Source organism: Saccoglossus kowalevskii, chromosome 16 (genome assembly GCF_978046115.1).
Source record: "Saccoglossus kowalevskii chromosome 16, keSacKowa6.1, whole genome shotgun sequence".
Taxonomy (NCBI): Eukaryota; Metazoa; Hemichordata; class Enteropneusta; family Harrimaniidae; genus Saccoglossus; species Saccoglossus kowalevskii.
The window spans coordinates 702,813-718,398 of NC_140656.1; the positions used below are offsets into that span (position 1 = coordinate 702,813).

The 15,586-nt window shown below is 38.3% G+C and overlaps 1 protein-coding gene across 1 annotated transcript in view; it reads left to right on the forward strand.

Annotated features, from left to right (window-relative positions):
• Window positions 1–15,586, forward strand: part of LOC100313588 (dopamine transporter-like protein) — a 205,695-nt gene that overhangs the window by 124,854 nt on the left and 65,255 nt on the right. The gene's annotated exons all lie outside the window — the stretch shown is intronic.

Consider the following 15,586-nt stretch of genomic DNA (forward strand, 5'->3'; position numbering starts at 1 on the left):
CCCATCACAGTCACTCAGTTCTATCCCATCACAGTCACTCAGTTCTATCCCATCACAGTCACTCAGTTCACTCCCATCACAGTCACTCAGTTCTATCCCATCACAATCACTCATTTCTTTCCCATCACAGTCACTCAGTACTATCCCATCACAATCACTCAGTTCTATCCCATCAGAATCACTCAGTTCTATCACATCACAGTGACTCAGTTCTATCCCATCACAGTCACTCAGTGCCATGCCATCACAGTCACTCAGTGCCATCCCATCACAGTCACTCAGTTCTATCACATAGCTGTCACTCAGTTCTATCCCATCACAGTCACACAGTTCTATCCCATCACAGTCACTCCGTTCTATCCCACCACAGTCACTCAGTTCTAACCAAACACAGTCACTCAGTTCTGTCCCATCAGAGTCTGTCAGTGCCATCCCATCACAGTCACTCGGTTCTATCTCATCACAGTCACCCAGTTCTATCCCATCACAGTCACTCATTTCTATCCCATCACAGTCAATCAATTCTATCCCATCAGTCACTCCGTTCTATCCCATCACAGTCACACAGTTCTATCCAATCACAGTCACTCAGTTCTATCCCATCACAGTCACTGAATTCTATCCCATCACAGTCACTCCGTTCTATCCCATCACAGTCAATCAATTCTATCCCATCACAGTCACTCCGTTCTATTCCATCACAATCGCTCAGTTCTATCCCATCACAGTCACTCCGTTCTATCCCTTCACAGTCACTCATTTCTATCCTGTCATAGTCACTCACTTCTATCCCATCACAGTCACTCAGTGCCATCCCATCACAATCACTCAGTTCTATCCCATCACAGTCACTCAGTTCTATCCCATCACAGTCACTCAGTTCTATCCCATCACAGTCACTCAGTTCTATCCCTTCACAGGCACTCATTTCTATCCCATCACAGTCACTCACTTCTATCCAATCACAGTCACTCACTTCTATCCCATCACAGTCACTCACTTCTATCCCATCACAATCACTCAGTTCTATCCCATCACAGTCACTCAGTTCTATCCCTTCACAGTCACTCATTTCTATCCCATCACAGTCACTCAGTTCTATCCCATAGCAGTCACTCACTACTATCCCATGACTGTCACTCACTTCTATCCCATCACAATCACTCAGTTCTATCCCATCACAGTCACTCAGTTTTATCCCACAGCAGTCACTCAGTTCTATCCCATCACAGTCACTCAGTTCTATCCCATCACAGTCACTCAGTTCTATCCCTTCACATTCACTTATTTCTATCCCATCACAGTCACTCACTTCTATCCCATCACAATCACTCAGTTCTATCCCATCACAGTCACTCAGTTCTATCCCATCACAATCACTCAGTTCTATCCCATCACAGTCACTCATTTCTATCCCATCACAGTCACTCAGTTCTAGCCCATCACAGTCAATCAGTTCTAACCCATTGCAGTCACTCAGTTCTATCCCATCAGTCACACAGTTTTATTCCATCACAGTCACTCCGTTCTATCCCATCACAGTCAATCAATTCTATCGCATCACAGCCACTCCGTTCTATCCCATCACAATCGCTCAGTTCTATCCCATCACAGTCACTCAGTTCTATCCCATCACAATGACTCAGTTCTATCCCATCACAGTCACTCAGTGATATCCCATCACAGTTACTCAGTACTATCCCATCACAATCACTCATTTCTATCCCATCACAGCCACTCACTTCTATCCCATCACAATCACTCACTTCTATCCCATCACAGTCACTCAGTTCTATCCCATCACAGTCACTCAGTTTTATCCATTCACAGTCACTCATTTCTATCCCATCACAGTCACTCAGTTCTTTCCCATCACAGTCACTCAGTTCTATCCCATCAGCGTCACTCAGTTCTATCCAATCACAGTCTCATCGTTCTACCCCATCACAGTCACTCATTTCTATCCCATCACAGTCAATCAATTCTATCCCACCAGTCACTCCGTTCTATCCCATCACAGTCACTCAGTTCTATCACATCACAGTGACTCAGTTCTATCCCATCACAATCACTCAGTGCCATCCCATCACAGTCACTCAGTGCCATCCCATCACAGTCACTCAGTTCTTTCCCATCACAGTCACTCAGTTCTATCCCATCAGAGTCACTCAGTTCTATCCAATCACAGTCACATCGCTCTATCCCATCACAGTCACTCATTTCTATCCCATCACAGTCAATCAATTTTATCCCACCAGTCACTCCGTTCTATCCCATCACAATCACACAGTTCTATTCCATCACAGTCACTCCGTTCTATCCCATCAGTCACTCACTTCTATCCCATCACAATCACTCAGTTCTATTCCATCTCAGTCACTCAGTTCTAACCAAACCCAGTCACTCAGTCCATCCCATCACAGTCACTCAATTATATCCCATCAGTCACTCAGTTCTATCCCATCACAGTCACTCCGTTCTATCCCATCACAGTCACTCAGTTCTATCCTATTACAGTCACTCACTTCTATCCCATCACAGTCACTCAGTTCTATCCCATCACAGTCACTCAGTTCTATCCCATAGCAGTCACTTAGTTATATCCCTTCACAGTCACTCAGTTCTATCCCATCACAATCACTCAGTTCTCTCCCATCACAATCACTCAGTTCTATCCCATCACAGTCACTCAGTTCTATCCCTTCACAGTCACTCATTTCTATCCCATCACAGTCACTCAGTTCTATCCCATAGCAGTCACTCACTTCTATCCCATGACAGTCACTCACTTCTATCCCATCACAATCACTCAGTTCTATCCCATCACAGTCACTCAGTTCTATCCCATAGCAGTCACTCAGTTCTATCCCATCACAGTCACTCAGTTCTATCCCATCACAGTCACTCAGTTCTATTCCTTCACAGTCACTTATTTCTATCCCATCACAGTCACTCACTTCTATCCCATCACAATCACTCAGTTCTATCCCATCACAGTCACTCAGTTCTATCCCATCACAGTCACTCAGTTCTATCCCATCACAGTCACTCATTTCTATCCCATCACAGTCACTCAGTTCTATCCCATCACAGTCAATCAGTTCTAACCCATTGCAGTCACTCAGTTCTATCCCATCAGTCACACAGTTTTATTCCGTCACAGTCACTCCGTTCTATCCCATCACAGTCAATCAATTCTATCGCATCACAGCCACTCCGTTCTATCCCATCACAATCGCTCAGTTCTATCCCATCACAGTCACTCAGTTCTATCCCATCACAATCGCTCAGTTCTATCCCATAGCAGTCACTCATTTCTATCCCATCACAGTCACTGAGTTCTATCCCTTCACAGTCACTCATTTCTATCCCATCACAGACACTCAGTTCTATCCCATCACAATCACTCAGTTCTATCCCATCACAGTCACTCAGTTCTATCCCATCACATTCACTCAGTTTTATCCATTCACAGTCACTCATTTCTATCCCATCACAGTCACTCAGTTCTATCCCATCACAGTCACTCAGTTCTATCCCATCACAATCACTCAGTTCTGTCCATTCACAGTCACTCAGTTCTATCCCATCACAGTCACTCAGTACTATCCCATCACAATCACTCAGTTCTATCCCATCAGAGTCACCCAGTTATATGAAATCACAGCCACTCAGTTCTATCGCATCACAGTGACTCAGTTCTATCCCATCACAATCACTCAGTGCCATCCCATCACAGTCACTCAGTGCCATCCCATCACAGTCACTCAGTTCTTTCCCATCACAGTCACTCAGTTCTATCCCATCAGAGTCACTCAGTTCTATCCAATCACAATCACATCGTTCTATCCCATCACAGTCACTCATTTCTATCCCATCACAGTCAATCAATTCTATCCCACCAGTCACTCCGTTCTATCCCATCACAATCACTCAGTTCTATCCCATAGCAGTCACTCAGTTCTATCCCATCACAGTCACACAGTTCTATCCCATCACAGTCACTCCGTTCTATCCCATCACAGTCACTCACTTCTATCCCATCACAATCACTCAGTTCTATCCCATCTCAGTCACTCAGTTCTAACCAAACCCAGTCACTCAGTCCATCCCATCACAGTCACTCAATTATATCCCATCAGTCACTCAGTTCTATCCCATCACAGTCACTCCGTTCTATCCCATCACAGTCACTCAGTTCTATCCCATCACAGTCACTCAGTTCTATCCCATAGCAGTCACTCAGTTCTATCCCTTCACAGTCACTCAGTTTTATCCCATCACAGTCACTCAGTTCTATCCCATAGCAGTCACTCACTTCTATCCCATCACAGTCACTCAGTTCTATCCCATCACAGTCACTCAGTTCTATCCCATAGCAGTCACTCAGTTCTATCCCTTCACAGTCACTCAGTTTTATCCCATCACAGTCACTCAGTTCTATCCCATAGCAGTCACTCAGTTCTATCCCTTCACAGTCACTCAGTTCCATCCCATCACAGTCACTCAGTTCTATCCCATAGCAGTCACTCAGTTCTATCCCATCACAGTCACTCATTTCTATCCCATCACAGTCACTCAGTTCTATCCCTTCACAGTCACTCAGTTCTATCCCATCACAGTCACTCAGTTCTATCCCATAGCAGTCACTCAGTTCTATCCCATCACAGTCACTCATTTCTATCCCATCACAGTCACTCAGTTCTATCCCTTCACAGTCACTCACTTCTATCCCATCACAGTCACTCAGTTCTATCCCATAGCAGTCACTCAGTTCTATCCCATCACAGTCACTCATTTCTATCCCATAGCAGTCACTCAGTTCTATCCCATCACAGTCACTCATTTCTATCCAATAGCAGTCTCTCACTTCTATCCCATCACAGTCACTCAGTTCTATCCCATAGCAGTCACTCAGTACTATCCCATCACAGTCACCCATTTCTATCCCATAGCAGTCACTCAGTTCTATCCCATCACAGTCACTCATTTCTATCCCATAGCAGTCACTCAGTTCTATCCCATCACAGTCACTCAGTTCTATCCCATAGCAGTCACTCAGTTCTAGCCCATCACAGTCACTCATTTCTATCCCATCACAGTCACTCACTTCTATCCCATCACAATCACTCAGTTCTATCCCATCACAGTCACTCAGTTCTATCCCATCACAGTCACTCAGTTTTATCCATTCACAGTCACTCATTTCTATCCCATCACAGTCACTCAGTTCTATCCCATCACAGTCACACATTTCTATCCCATCACAGTCACTCAGTTCTATCCCATAGCAGTCACTCAGTTCTATCCCTTCACAGTCACTCAGTTCTGTCCCATCACAGTCACTCAGTTCTATCCCATAGCAGTCACTCATTTCTATCCCATGACAGTCACTCCGTTCTATCCCATCACAATCACTCAGTTCTATCCCTTCACAGTCGCTCAATTCTATCCCATAGCAGTCACTCAGTTCTATCCCATCACAGTCACTCAGTTCTATCCCTTCACAGTCACTCAGTTCTATCCCATCAGTCACTCAGTGCCATCCCATCACAGTCACTCAGTTCTATCCTATCACAGTCACGCATTTCTATCCCAGCACAGTCACACAGTTATATCCCATCACAGCCACTCAGTCCATCCCATCACAGTCACTTAGTTCTATCCCATCACAGTCACGCAGTTATATCCCATCACAGTCACTCAGTTATATCATACATATCCAGAGTACTACAATGTCACGTGTTCGATTCGCTCGTCAATGTGAGTAGATTTTAATGCGTATATAGTACCATTCTAGGTCTAAGAAACATACATATTCGTACACTAAGTTGGAGTCATCCATCGAGGAAATATTTTTGAAAACATCATCCGAAGACGATAATTTTCAAGCGAAAATGTTTTGAGTGTTCTCACAAGATGGATGACGCAATGTTTGACAAAGAACTTGAAAAAGGACTTGAAATTGAACACGACTTTCAGAGAAGTAAACGACCTATCCGTTCTACGAAAGACAACGATTCCATGTATAACCCGAAACACACACTGAAAGACAAGAAGAAACACACACTGATTGACAAACAAGCTTCGACAACTTTACCGGTAAAACAACGAAAGGGAAAGGACCTCAACCCAGACGAAACTGATTGCGTAACGCATTGGAAACAAGGGTTACATGGTCAACATGAAGTGAACGACATCTGCTTTAGAACGACGCCAGTAACAATTGACTCCCAGATCCAGGTAACTAAAGAAAGATATAATTGTGAGTTTGCTGATCAAAATTGTGTAAACTTAAATCTGGAACACAAATGAAATGGTTGGACAGACACCGAGATAATCGAGATGATCCCGATGACAAGAGTAAGCAAGTTACAGTCTGCTGTCATCATACATCTGGGGTCATATTTATTCAGGGAAAGTATATTGAAGAATGAAGAATGGGTCGTCAATGGATATCCAGCCCTAAAACTAAAGGTCCAAGAGTATCGACGCACACAGCCTGTATCGCGCAAACCGATTGCGCGACCGACCAAATCAACGCAGTAGACGGTAAGCAACAACAAAACCATGAATAAAGCAAGAAGTGTTGTATCACACAAAGAATCCGAGTTTATGGAGACAATAGAAGCAATTGAGAATCAGTACAAAAACCTATCAAGTCGGTTAGATAATTCGCAACAAGATAAACTATATGCTTCAACACAATTAAACAGATAAGACGCATCAATTACAAACGTTAAAGCGGAAGTTAGAAAGACCATCTCCGGTATTCAAGCTTCACTAAATAAAACCAATAATGACAACCAAGATAACCAACCACATATCATCGCCAGAAATACTGAATCAGCCTCCCAGACTACAGACAAATCTATGGCTAGCATTGCTACCCAAACAGTCTCTGGGTCTGAGATACCTGATAAGCATCACCAATCACACCTCAATGCGAACGTGGAAGAATTTATACCACATGTACCAAGTAGCAATTATTATAGAGTCTTGGAAGAGGAGGATGAGGAGAAGGATGAAAAGTCCCAAGATATCACAGATACAACTCCCACATCAAAGAATGTAAACACAAACAAAGACAATATCGCACCTCCCACCCATGCTACAAGATACACAGTCTACAAGAAACACAACTGAACAAGCTCCCAATGACAACAGGCTCACAACCAAGAAACACAGTGACAAACAATTCTCATAAACCCTACAAAAGTAGCTACAACACAGTCATCATATGGGATTCAACAGTCAAACATATAGTTACTGAAAAATTCTCTACGGTAAGAAAAACTTATGTCAAAGCTCTGAGTGGGAAAGGGATGGAACATGTTACTGCCTTCATTAGAAACTCATCATTTAAAGGTCCAAAAAAACATTGTCCTTCATATTGGCTCAAATGACATAGACCAAGGAACGCTGAAGAACTACTACACACAACTTGTAAAATGTATTCAACCAGCAAGATTTTTCTGTCAAGTATACTTCCAAGATTAGACAATGTTGAATTCAGATATAATGCACAAAGATTCAATACAATTCTACAATCAATCAGCGAACAGTCATCTAATGATAACTACCACTATATCCACCACAACTTTGTAGACGGAAGAAACAAAATCTTAGTACGCACTGAATTTTATTCCTTCACTTTGTCCTTCCCCAATCTAGCTAATTAATATGACTATTTCTTCGGAAAAGAAAACTATTGGAATATTTATGGTAGTTTAGTTAACAAAATTAATGGCCCGTGTTTTATAGCTATAATTAGTACTTCAGAATTGTTCAGCCTAGCAGAAACTAAAACAGATAGAGACTCAAACTTAACAATCCCCAAATTCCCATATTTGCACTATGTAAAAAACATAAAAAGCCCGATTCAATTCTGGAGGAATTGTCTTTTATTACGAAAAAATCTATTCAAATGGCATAAAACAATTACCAAGTAGTAGTAAAGATTTTATCCGGGATTGTTTAGACAAGGATTTCCTCAACCTCGCCGAAAACGTTTTCCTTTGCACACTTTACTTGTGTCTACAACACTCCAGCATATTTGATTGGAAAGAATCAGACTGTTGGAAAAAGATATCAGTAATATTCAAAATTTGGCTCAGTAGTTCTAACGGGGGACTTTAATGCACGTACCAAAAGTGAAAAAGATGTGGCAATTTTTGACAATTCAATATTAGTTTCTACAAATACAGACAATTGCTTCAAAAAACAAGCCCCTCAAGACATCTACGTTAAGAACCAATATGGCAATAAACTTTTTGATCTATGTATTGCCACAGACACTGTCCTACTTAATGGAAGATCCATAGGGGATCTTACTGGTAAATATACATGTTACCAGAGTCAGGGTAGTAGCATTGTAGATTATACAATAGTTAGTAGAAATATATTTAAAAGTATTTCTTTGTTCTATGTACATCCTTTGAATTTAACCTTGTCAGATCACTGCCAGATATCTTACCACATTCAAACAAATGCTTTGCTAAAAATCTCTACCACTGATATGTTGCACACAGGTGCCCCCAAAACAGCAAACATGCACATATATTTGGAACGAGAAATCAAAATTTCTCTTTAATAAAGCATTACATTGCAAAGATATGTGTAACTTAATCAATAACTTTAATTTAATAGGCAGTCGATAAAGCCACAGATCTTCTCTCGAATATTTACCATGCTGCAGTCTGTAAAAGTCTAACAAAACGTAAGGTAAAGACAAAAAAAAAAAAAAATTAGAATAAGAAAAATAATCCTAAGTGGTACACTAATGAATTGACTAAGCGCAAGAAAGAAGTTCATAAAATGCCAATTAAATTATCATCTAATCCGTACAACAAACCGCATAACAAATGAAATGATTTAAACTGGTAGAAATGTCCTGATAAAGCCTCTACAAAAACTGTTTAACCACATCCTCAATAGTGGTCACTTTCCTAGTGCCTGGAATATGGGAATTATCACGCCAATCTTTAAAAAAGGGGGAGCGAGCAGACCCAGAAAATTATCGAGAAATTACTCTTCTAAATAGTCTGAGTAAACTCTTCAACTCTGTACTAAAAAAGAGACTTAATAAACATATCAATCAAAATAACATTATAATGAAAGAACAGATTGGCTTCATGCCAAAATTCAGAACAGCTGATCGTAGTTACTGAGTAAATATTTAAAAAGTAAAAAGCTAATCTTTGCATGTTTCATTGACTTTAAAAAGGCTTTTGATTCAATCTGGCACCAAGGCTTACTTTACAAACTCCGTAAAAACAACATCTCCGGTAAATTCTACAATATCATAGAATCAATCTATCAAATTTCTCTTGGTTGTGTCAAAACAAAAAACAGGGCCTCTTTCTCAGTAAACAGAGGGATTAGACAGGGAATATTGCAAACAGTGGAAGCTGGATGTCAATGCATCGAAATCAAAAATAATAATTTTCAACAAATCTGGGAAAATGTTATCAAAAAATAAATTTAAATAAATGGACAAGAATTGGAAAACGTAACATCATATACCTGTTTAGAACTGAAAATAAATTCTTCAGGTAAACTCAGTAAAGCACAGGAAGATCGAAGACACAGAGCAACAGCTATAATACTCAGAAAATAACATCCCAATAAAAACACACCTGAAACTATTTGACAGCACAATCAAACCAGTCCTACTCTATTGCAGTGAAATATGGGCTAGTGATTGCATACTACAATCCGAAGATCTTCATAATAATATGCTTCCTATAGAGAAGCTACACACCAAATTCTGTAAATATGTGTTACAAGTTAATTATAAAGCTAGTAATTTAGCATGTATATTAGAACTTGGTAGGTATCCCCTACTTCTAACGAGCATAAAGCACTTAATGAATTATTGGCTAAAAATGAAAAATAAAAATGAAAATACTCTAGTCCATGAAGCATATCAACTTGGAATGGAGCTTGACAAAAACAATACACCTAACTGGGTAACTGGTGTGAAAAGCATAATAAAATATGTAAATGCAAACATTGTGTGGGCGAAACAATATCTGCATAATGCTGCCTCTACAACAAAAAGGTTATGGACAATCTACAACAAATATTCAAAATTAACAGTCAAGAAAAAATGCAGAATGACAATAAAGGAAAAAAACAAAAACAAAAAATTGCGCACATACAAAATGTTAAAAAAATACTGCTCATATGAGCAATATCTTTCCGTAATAAAAGACTCTAAACATAGATCAGCACTAACAAAACCAAGAATTAGTGCTCATGCATGCAAATAGAAATGGGTCGCTACAATAAAATGCCCTGTGTATGGTATAGACGAAATTGAAGATGAAAAACATGTTCTGCTTAACTGCAAAGTATATGAAAATGAAGGAAACCAACTAAACACTAAGTCAAAAATTTCACTCCCAAACACGACAGATGAAGAAAACATGATAGCTATGATAAACAACAATGAAAATAAAACAATTTTATAAAACTAGCTAAATACATTTATGAGTGTTTCAAAATTAGAGAAAATAACATGAAAATGCCTTTATTCTCATCCAAATAAACCACAATATTAATATCAAGGCATATCTGCATAGTTTTTTTTTCCTTTTTGTTATTATCATCATTTTTATGTTATTTTATCTTATTGTCTTTCTTGTTTTTCCTTTCATCCACACTTTATTGTAATTTAACTCAAGATCCTATAAAGGATACGATGTCAATAAAGTTTATTATTATTATATCTAATGACTCTAATGATTTTAATTAATTGGATTCACATTACTCCGCTCATAAATATTTCTCAGAGTGTCAGGAAAGCAGATAAATTAGCAGGATAAAACATGTCCATAACATGCACTAGGATGTCATGGTGTATCAAATTATATAATTTCAACCAATTGGAATAAACGATCTATATAAATACAAAAAGGAAAAGAAGAAACACACATAAAACAACGGTTCCGTCATAACATTTGATTTAGCCCTAATACATATCAACAGAAACAAAACTCTTTTCACAGTCAGTGAGTATTCGTTTAATTCGGCTCCAAGTACAACCAATAAAATCGAATTACATTTGTTTCTCTTGAAATCAAGTTTTTATTGACCCAGTGTCCATGACAAGCTTGATGAAAAAACATGCTGAAATACTTTTCATCTGATTTCAGAGTCTGTCCGTTTAAAAAAATAATTAAAAAAAAACCACAAAACATGATTTGTGTTTTGTCTAGATTAGCCATCTAACCCCAGTCATTACAAAAAATGTTCAAATGGTTTAATTTTCGTTGTAACATAATACAGTATGTCCGCAACATTGACAACAACATCAGCATACAAAATCATAATATTAAAATATCTATACACGTATATAGCAGTTATATTGCCATATCCATAAGGAATCAATGAAGGAGGTGGCATACAACACTCTGCCATAAAAGAAACAGTCAGGAAAGAATCTTACAGACGGATAAGAATGATTTAAGGAGTGAACGCAATACTACCAACAGATTTGAAGCTATAAACACCCAGCCATACCAGTTGTAACATACAGCTTTAACATTATCAACTGTAAACTAAGTGAGATCAAGAGGTTAGATACCAAAACACGCAAATTCCTCATTATGGAAAGATTGCTCCACTAAAAATCTGATGTGGACCGCCTTTACCTACCAAGAACAGCAGCAGAAAGAGGTGTGACTCTACTGGAAATGTCCTCTAAGACAACCACCATCGGTCTTGACACATTCCTAGCAAATACAACACAGAAAAAAAAGAAAATTTACTCGACCTCAAAAGAAGCAAGAAAATACAAATTGGAGCTGGGAATGAGGAGTAAAACCCGTCAAAATAGAAATGAGGGAATGAAGCAACGTGCTCAAGATATACTACTTAAGAAATAGGAAAAGAAGGTAATGCATGGCAAGTATCCAAAGAGATTGAAATAATCAGATGTTGACCAAAACAAGACCAATCAATGGCTGCGAAGTGGTGGACTGAAAAGCAGAAACAGGACTGATTGTTGCAGCACAAGACCAGAGCCTAGCAACTAGATCATATCGCCGTTTCATCAAAGATATCACAGACTCCTAGTGTAGAATATGTGGCAGATATGAGGAGAGCATCGATCATATTGTATCTGGCTGTCCAGAATTAGCAAAGACAGAATACATTCAAAGACACAAAAGGACAGCTACATACGTGCACTGGAAGATCTGCAGACATTATAAGATCAAGACTGCAGAAAAGTGGTATGAACACCTACCAATGACATGACAGTACCATCGGATAGAAACACATCTGTGGAACTGGCTGAAAAGTTGTCCTTGAAATTGAATCAACAAAATGTGGGGAATGACAACTAGAACAGTGTCAGTAGTGATCGGGGTACTGTAATTGTTTGAAAAACGTATTTAATAGTGACAATAACGAAACACCCTTGTACGACATTAAGTGCACAATGTTTTCACAATAAAAATAATTACCTTCCTTGTCTGGTCACCTGAGTGAGGTACATTAAATATGTCACCTATTCTCTGGTTAAAATTGTATCAACATTTCATTAACAAGACAATCTGAATTAAAGTGAACCAGATTGTTTAGACGTCAGTGACGGGCAACTGTAATCGTGTTTACGTAAAATTTACAATTCATACAAACTAAAGTGACATCGGTAATGAAATAAGGAACCTTACCAAGTTGACATTATTGGCAGTATTTTAGGTTGAACAGTTTGATTCCAAATCCCATGAAAGTGTTAGTCCCAAACTAGTCCCAGTTGTTTCATTTATATTCAAATACAATTAACACGTGAATGGTAATGCCAAATAAGTGTCAAATATGATATTATAACAAAAGATATCAGATATCGTTTTAAATATTTATTATATCTCACTTGACCGAAAACTAGAGTTTTATAACTATATGATTCAATCGATCGTTACACGTATGGCATGTATAAGCGGGTAGTGATACAAAGGGAGCGCTCGAGAGGACCCAACAATTTGACCTATTTGCCACTCGTTAATATTGTGGCATACTCAATACACCTATTTATAGCCCCAATCGTCACGTGCTAACTGTTTGTTTTACCACCGGCGTGTGGCATTAGATAAATATTACTGTTTTACTGTTTACGTTCCACTTTAAATGAAGCACAATATATAAACGGACACGTATTGTTGCAGTCCCTGAAGGTCAATGGTCCATCATTACACAACGTTACATTACTACTGTGCATGCCAATGCTTCACTCATATATATTGTTTGCCGGGCGAAATGCGCTAATTGTGCACACTTGTCGTATGAGGGCGCTTTTGTTTTTACTCGTACACCAAGTGCTCGGTACTGCAATTCACTCAGTTTAGTTAGTAACCTTTAATTTGAAACTCAATAAATACGGTCATAGTTGTTGTGATGATATCTGATAACGTTACGACACTGACTGTAACTCCTGCTTGTAAGTTACGTTAAATTACAATGGTTCATTAATTGCTTTGTCATTACGTCACTAAAGCTAATATGTGCATCTCGATGTACAATCGTAGATGGATTCGTAGACTTGAGCAAAACCGTTGGCCTTATTTTACAATGGAGAGAATAAACTCTATTTTCAGACCTTGGTCGAGTTGCAAAGCGTGGGTAATTTACATTCTACAATAGTATGTTAAGTTTACAATCTTCTTACGAATACATATAAAGACAGCCATATCGGTTTACAGTCTACATATAAAGACAGCCATATCGGTTTACAATCTATATATAAAGACAATCCTATCGGTTTACAATCTACATATAAAGACAGCCATATCAGTTTACAATCTACATATAAAGACAGCCATATCAGTTTACAATCTACATATAAAGACAGACATATCGGTTTACAATCTACATATAAAGACAGACATATCGGTTTACAATCTACATATAAAGACAGCCATATCGGTTTACAATCTACATATAAAGACAGCCCTATCGGTTTACAATCTACATATAAAGAAATCCATATCGGTTTACAATCTACATATAAAGACAGCCATATCGGTTTGCAATCTACATATGAATACAGCCATATCGGTTTACAATCTATATATAAAGACAGCCATATCGGTTTACAATCCACATATAAAGACAGCCATATCGGTTTACAATCTACATATAAAGACAGCCATATCGGTTTACAATCTACGTATAAACACAGACATATCGGTTTACAATCTACATATAAAGACAACCTTATCGGTTTACAATCTACATATAAAGACAGATATATCGGTTTACAATCTACATATACAGGCAGCCATATCGGTTTACAATCTACATATAAAGACAGCCATATCGGTTTACAATCTACATATGAATACAGCCATATCGGTTTACAATCTATATATAAATACAGCCATATCGGTTTACAATCTACATATAAAGACAGACATATCGGTTTACAATCTACATATAAAGACAACCGTATCGGTTTACAATCTACATATAAAGACAGCCATATCGGTTTACAGTCTACATATAAAGACAGCCCTATCGGTTTACAATCTACATATAAAGACAGCCCTATCGGTTTACAATCTACATATAAAGACAACCGTATCGGTTTACAATCTACATATAAAGACAGACATATCAGTTTACAATCTACATATAAAGACAGCCATATCGGTTTACAGTCTACATATAAAGACAGCCCTATCGGTTTACAATCTACATATCAAGACAGTCATATCGGTTTACAATCTACATATAAAGACAGCCATATTGGTTTACAATCTACATATAAAGACAGCCATATTGGTTTACAATCTACATATAAAGACAGCCATATCGGTTTACAATCCACATATAAAGACAACCGTATCGGTTTACAATCTACATATAAAGACAGACATATCAGTTTACAATCTACATATAAAGACAGCCATATCGGTTTACAGTCTACATATAAAGACAGCCCTATCGGTTTACAATCTACATATCAAGACAGTCATATCGGTTTACAATCTACATATAAAGACAGCCATATTGGTTTACAATCTACATATAAAGACAGCCATATTGGTTTACAATCTACATATAAAGACAGCCATAACGGTTTACAATGTGCATATGAATACAGCCATATTGGTTTACAATCTACATAAGAATACAGCCATAACGGTCTATGATGTACATATGAATACAGCCATATCGGTTAACAATCTACATATGAATACAACCATAACGGTTTACAATGTACATATGAATACATCCATATCGGCTTGCAATGTACATATGAATATAGCCATAACGCTTTACAATGTACATATGAATACAGCCATATCAGCTTATAATCTACATATGAATACAGCCATATCGGTTTACAATCTACATATGAATATAGCCATAACGCTTTACAATGTACATATGAATACAGCCATATCGGCTTATAATCTACATATGAATACAGCCATATCGGCTTACAATCTACATATGAATATAGCCATAACGCTTTACAATGTACGTATGAATACAGCCATATCGGCTTACAATCTACATATGAATACAGCCATAACGCTTTACAATGTACATATGAATACAGCCATATCGGTTT